The sequence below is a fragment of the Thunnus thynnus genome, chromosome 9, assembly GCF_963924715.1.
Source record: "Thunnus thynnus chromosome 9, fThuThy2.1, whole genome shotgun sequence".
In the NCBI taxonomy this organism is placed as follows: domain Eukaryota; kingdom Metazoa; phylum Chordata; class Actinopteri; order Scombriformes; family Scombridae; genus Thunnus; species Thunnus thynnus.
This window is the reverse complement of record NC_089525.1, coordinates 25,111,340-25,117,409: the sequence shown is the minus strand read 5'-3', so window position 1 is coordinate 25,117,409 and position 6,070 is coordinate 25,111,340.

The window sequence follows — 6,070 nt, the reverse complement described above, 5'->3', positions numbered from 1 at the left end:
GCCTTGTTCCTGTTTTCTGACTTCACTTTCACCCTGACATCATACTGCAGATATCCAGATGAAATCTAGTGCAATTATCCCTGTGTTGGTGACTGGTCATGTAGTCACAGGTAATTTGTTTACGTAATCATTTAGCTGAGTTGTTTTGAAAGTGAATTACTTTTCAGTAATCCAGCAGAGAGACCTACAGGCCAGCAGAGACTTACAAGCCTTTAGCCGAAGGCACAGTTTGACGTGATGCTCGCTTTGCTACACCAGCACCTGTTCAATTTACAAAGATAAACTGGGATTATATACACAAAAAATACCCATTTACTGGATTCTACAAGAAGACAAGAGAAGTCTTAAAGGTTGACAGAGTCATGCTTCAGAAAGCCTTTGGGCACCAGTACTGTAGTGAAAAAAAAACCCCCTCAACAATAGCTTGAGCTATCCCAGCCAGCTGAATGTAACATCTGACTTGTGATTTCACCCTCAAATGTGTTACAAAACAGCTGCAAGTGAAGGCAAAGAAAAGTGTAGCCATATAGAAACATGATATCACCTGAAGTCATCGCAGCAAAGAAAAGCTGATGCGATGAAGCGGGTGGCGAGGACGGCCTGATGTGTTCAGACAGGTAGATTCTCTGTTTGTCGACCTGCGTTTCTTTTTTTTTTTTCCTCTATTGTCCCTGGTTGTCAGGGTGGTGAATGGTGTCTATTGAAGAGGGCTCAGGTGTGACTGTGTGTGTGTGTGTGTTCTAGGTCTGTGCACGCAATATTCAGGCACTTACTAGCGTGTGGGTGTATGTGAAGTTAGGGTATTGTAGAGAATCAGTAGGCCTGATCCTCCTCTGTGCTCCAGTGGGATTTGAACTCGTTTCCTGTTTTTTAAGGTCCACTTAGAGAGAAATGGCTCCCCGAGGCAGACTAAGCTGTCATGGTGTCACACATTGACAGGGAGAAGACTAAATCAGAATAATCTCTCCCTCATGCACGCACACATGCTGGGTGATCTCTTGTTTAGCTTTCACAATACCAGCAATGAGGTATGTGTTGCACCTTTCTTTCTTTTTTTTAAAAAAGTCACATAATTCTGGATATCTGTGGATCCCCAAACACTAAGATGTCTCTTTCTCCCTCTCTCTCTTTTTTTTTATCTCTCTCTTACTTTCTCCTCTGCACACATACACACTCACACACACCTCTGTATGGCTCCAGGCTGTACAAATGAGCCCTGCCACTTCAGAGAGCTAAAGAAAACTATTCTGATGTCAGTGGTAATTATTCAGCAGCGTGTTCTCACAGCTTGTCCACCCCTCCCTCTCTCTTCCTCTCTCTCTCTCTCTCTCTCTCTCTCTCTCTCTCTCAGTCTCTCCCTTTCCATCCCCATCTTTCTGTGTGTGAGAGAGAAGCTTCTAGCTTAATCTGATCCAGATTTCACACTTTGTCACTCAGTATTTCAGTCTTGAACCTTTGGTGCTGTAAGTGTAATCCCCTCCAGGCAAGACATGACATGAACTAAATGATTTCACACCGGAGCTATTTGTCTTTCTGAGTTGTGCAGAAAGTGTTCCTGTTGTAGGCCTACAGTGTATAATCTGTGATGCCCGTCACCTTTACTGTTTAACAGGCTGAAAACAGCAACAGAAGACTGATGAAGACCTTCTTGTTTGACAAGTAACAAAAAGGCAACAGGGAGGTTCATTTATATATTTATATTTATATCTCGATCCACCAAGAAACCAAAGGCACCAAAAGTACTTCCCATGGATCACAAGATAACTTTGAGGTGTCATTAGATGATTAACAAGATAGGAAAGAGGAATAAATAAATGTTTGTTGCACAAGATAATGTTTATTTTATTTTTTACTTGCTAAAGAGTTTTACCACTTCAAGATTTAACAAACTTTAAAGAGCAACTTAACCCAGAAAATCCCAGTTTTGCTGACCTCCATTGGTTTAACTTCTCACCTTGTTACAGTGGTGTAGAAGTGAAGTCCAGGTTGCGTCAGTACACTTTGACATCACTGTTGGCTTTGGTTCATCAGGTGCATCAGAGCACGCTTCTGACCACACCCAACCAGTCAGAGGTGAAACAGACTTTCAACCAGAGAGATTGAACTGGTCACACCTCATAGACGTACTCATATCTCACCTATGACAAGAGGTCACAAGTATGAATGACTTGGCAATAAGGGGTCACAAAAAGGTTGGAAACCAGTGGACTAGAGCATCCTGGTGCGTCATTTCCTGGAATTTACTCCATTTAAATCCAGACATGCTACAAAGCATTCCTCTTCCCCCGTTTGCTACTAGTGACCATCACACGGCAAAATAATTCATATATGACAACGACACAAAGGCCATCTTTTAAAAGATAAGGCTGGTGATATTCTCTAATTTTCTTGCTGTCAACAAATCACCCACCAACTATTAAAAACACATTACTGAGCCACAAAGTTGCACTGGGAGACATTTTCTATTATTATAATGAACTTGAGCACCGCAGTTTGTTTTGAGTCCATCCCACAGACACTGTCCTGCTGCCAGAAATACATGCTAATGCACCAAGTTTATGTTAATCTGTAGATGAAAATGGTCCCCAAAAAGATACTGTTTATTCCTGTTTGTATATTATTTTACTATACATAGCAATACTATGTGATATTGCACACATTTGTCATATCATGATGTATGTTGATATACCAAAAAATATGACAAAATATATCTTGATAGAAATTTCATTCATATTTCAAAGCCCTAGTATCATGACTATAAACCATTCTTTCAGTGGATGGCAGAGTCAAACCTCAATTACAGAAAAAAATGGAAGTAAATTGGAGTTATCGTCCACTGAACTGAATTGACATTAAATTGATCGGCCTGTAGATGGCACTATAGTCTCTCAGCCTTTCATATATCATGATAACTTCAGTATGCATTCTTCTACTGTGTGTGTGAAGGCCTTTGGACCACAGCTGCCACTGATAGGGATCTACAGGATGAGGAAGGGACGCTTAGGAGGTCACATACACACACACACACACACACACACACACACACATATACACATCTATTCACATCTGCTGCTTTTGTAGAGGGTGAAAAAGATGAGGTTGAGGAATTGTTGCACACACACATAAACACACGCGCGCGCAGTTATGTTGCATTTTAGAGGAAGAGAGCTGAATAGGGGTGGTTTATGAGTCAAAGAGGAACAGGTGAGGATGGGTGAGCGGGACCACTCGTATTGTTTTCAATGAGCTTTCACACACACACACACACACACACGCACGCACACACAGGCATCCCACATGTGAAGGCAGGCAGGCTGCTGCCTTTGAAGGGGCCCGGCCTCCTTCAACTGTCCCATGCATGCTTGAGTGATGTCAGCACGGCTGTGGAAAGATTCCTTTCCTGTCATACATACACAGACACACACACACACACATTTGCAGACACACAACGTCCTTATCACACACAATCTCTCTTCACACAACTCGCCTTGCCATTTTTACTACTTTCTCAAACAAATATGCACACACTCTTGCTTGCATAACACACACTGACTCTGACTTTCTTCCAGTCTTTTCCTCCTTACGCACACACGGACACACACTTGGCAGGATGTGCAGGGAGAAAAAGGGGCCGAAAGACAACACCGAGATTAGGAGGCTTTTGTCACGGCTCTGTGGCAGACTTTAAAGGCCTTGGCTCCCTTCCCCTCTGCCAGATTTCTTTCTTTTCTCACCCTGTCTGTCCACATCCCTCTCTTTTCACGGGGGGAAGGTAAACATTTGGTACAGAGGGACTGGAGAAAGGGAGGAAGGGAAGAAGAAGGGAGGGATGGGTGGAAGAGGGATGGAAGCCGCCTGTTGCCCCCTTTTAGCCTCTTTTTTTTGTGTTTTTGTTTTCCTAGTTTTAATGGCGGCTTTGTGGCTGTGTGGAGGATGAGACGAGAGGGAGAGGTATGCAAACAGAACAGCGCTTCAATGCCAGCCAGGTGTCTGTGTTGTTCCCATCTGTCTGTGTGTGTGTGTGTGTGTGTGAGATGCATTCATCTGTGCTTTTGTGTCTGTGCATCTGTCTGCAAACTTCCATGTGTAGCTGTGTGCACATGTTCCATATGCACTTTACTAAACCGTGTCAAACTCTTTCCCAGGTGATTGTGTATATATATATGTAGGTGTCTTCCTTGGGTGTCTGCGTGTATGATTTTTCTCCCAGGTGTGTATGTGTGCGTGTGTGTGAGCCCTTCATGGTCACTGACTCCATTCACCTGAGTGGCCCTTTCACAGTGAAAAGGCGGTTGCCGGTAAAAAGCTTTTTGGACAGCTTCTCTTCATCACCAACCACAGCTGCTGTTGACTCAAGCGCCCAGGAATCTCCTCTATGGGTTCACACCCTTTTAACCAGCCAACCGCACACCAGAACCCTCCCCAAGCAAGAAAAAAAGGTCCTGCAAGACCACAAGGTCTAAAGGACAAAACATTTGCCCTGGCAGTGGACAAGATCTGTATCAAAATGCAACCACCTTATTGACTCTTATTGACTTACAGGAGAAATGTGGTTGCAACAGAGAATAGCATCTCATAAATCATCATTATTATGGATTAATCGCTCAAAAAAGAGCAGCAAGCAAACACCAAAAACATCCTGAGAAAACAGGACTTGCAAAACCCAGTATACATCTAGTATCCACTGGTATAAAGCAATTAAAGACACATCAGATTATTTCCAGTTATTGAAGTCAAACTATTTAAATTGCAGCTTAAGACAACCACTAAACAAGTATAAACACTTTTTCTACGTGAAACTAGTACTATTTTCTGAAAGTTCATGTCAAAAGATAAAAAACTCTGTGACCTTAACCCAACAAAAGGTTCATCCTACATCTCAATGGCTCAGGAATGTCTTCAGTGAATTCACAGCCCTCTGCCAAGCCAGCCTCACAGTAGTACACATTGGAGCAGGAAGGTCTGCTAACCGCAGCTGAAGGGCTACAGGATTCATTCTCAAAAAATTCCAGTCAAAAACTGACAGAGATGTTTAAAGCATTTTTTTCTATTACAATTTATTTCCTTGTTTCAGTTCTTTAGAAACCTGTTTAAGCATCTACCTTTAAGTCAAAGCACCCCTGGACAATTTTTCTGTGTTTGGGCTGTTGACATAATTTCACTTTTGACAGTGGGAGGTAAGAGATAAGGATTTCAGTGTTTTCATACTTTTTCAGTAAATTAACATTTCATCCTCTTCAATGTTCAGTGAGCAAAAATGCTTCTTAAATTACAAAGTATAAGGACTATATGTTTCATCCAGGTTGAACTACAGACATATTAAAATTCAATTTGTGCTGGAAAATCAAAAGAACGTAAACATTATTATTTTGTTGTTTTACATTATAACCAAAGGAGCACTAATGAGGTATTTTTAAAATTAAATATTATGCAGAATTATGGCTTTTCACATTATTCTAAATCATGCAAAGATGCTAAGAGTATGTTTATATATTCTTCTTCTTCTTCTTCTTCTTATTCTTTCTCCACACTTGTTTTTGAAATTCATACTTTAAATACGTCTTGTCTGTTTTCTACCAAATCTCCATGACATTCACAACAAAAATAAGAATGTGTCCTTTCGGCTGTCTTGAGCCTGGCAGATCCCACCTTGGACTTTCTTTATAATGAGGACGTAACCAGCCCAAGTAACAGGGTTTCACTATTAATACATAACAAGCTCATTACATTTGATTAAATTGATTGAAAGGTTTCTAACAATCCAACCACCGCAACAAGCTTCCCTGAACAAAAAGCCAAATCTCTGCCAGATGAATTCAAAATCTGCAATTGAGACTGTGCACACAAAAATGTTCAATATTGAAAAATGGAAGAAATTCTCAAATGTTGTATAATAAAAAATGCTTCAGTCAAATATCAAATGGTTTATCCTTAACCAACATGCCTTAGATTAAAAAAAAAACAAAACAGCATATAGTCTTAATATTGGTGGTTACACAGTGGATTAGTTTGTGTTTTTGTTTCTAAATTATTTGGAGTCACTTGAGACTTCAAATACAGACATGCATGT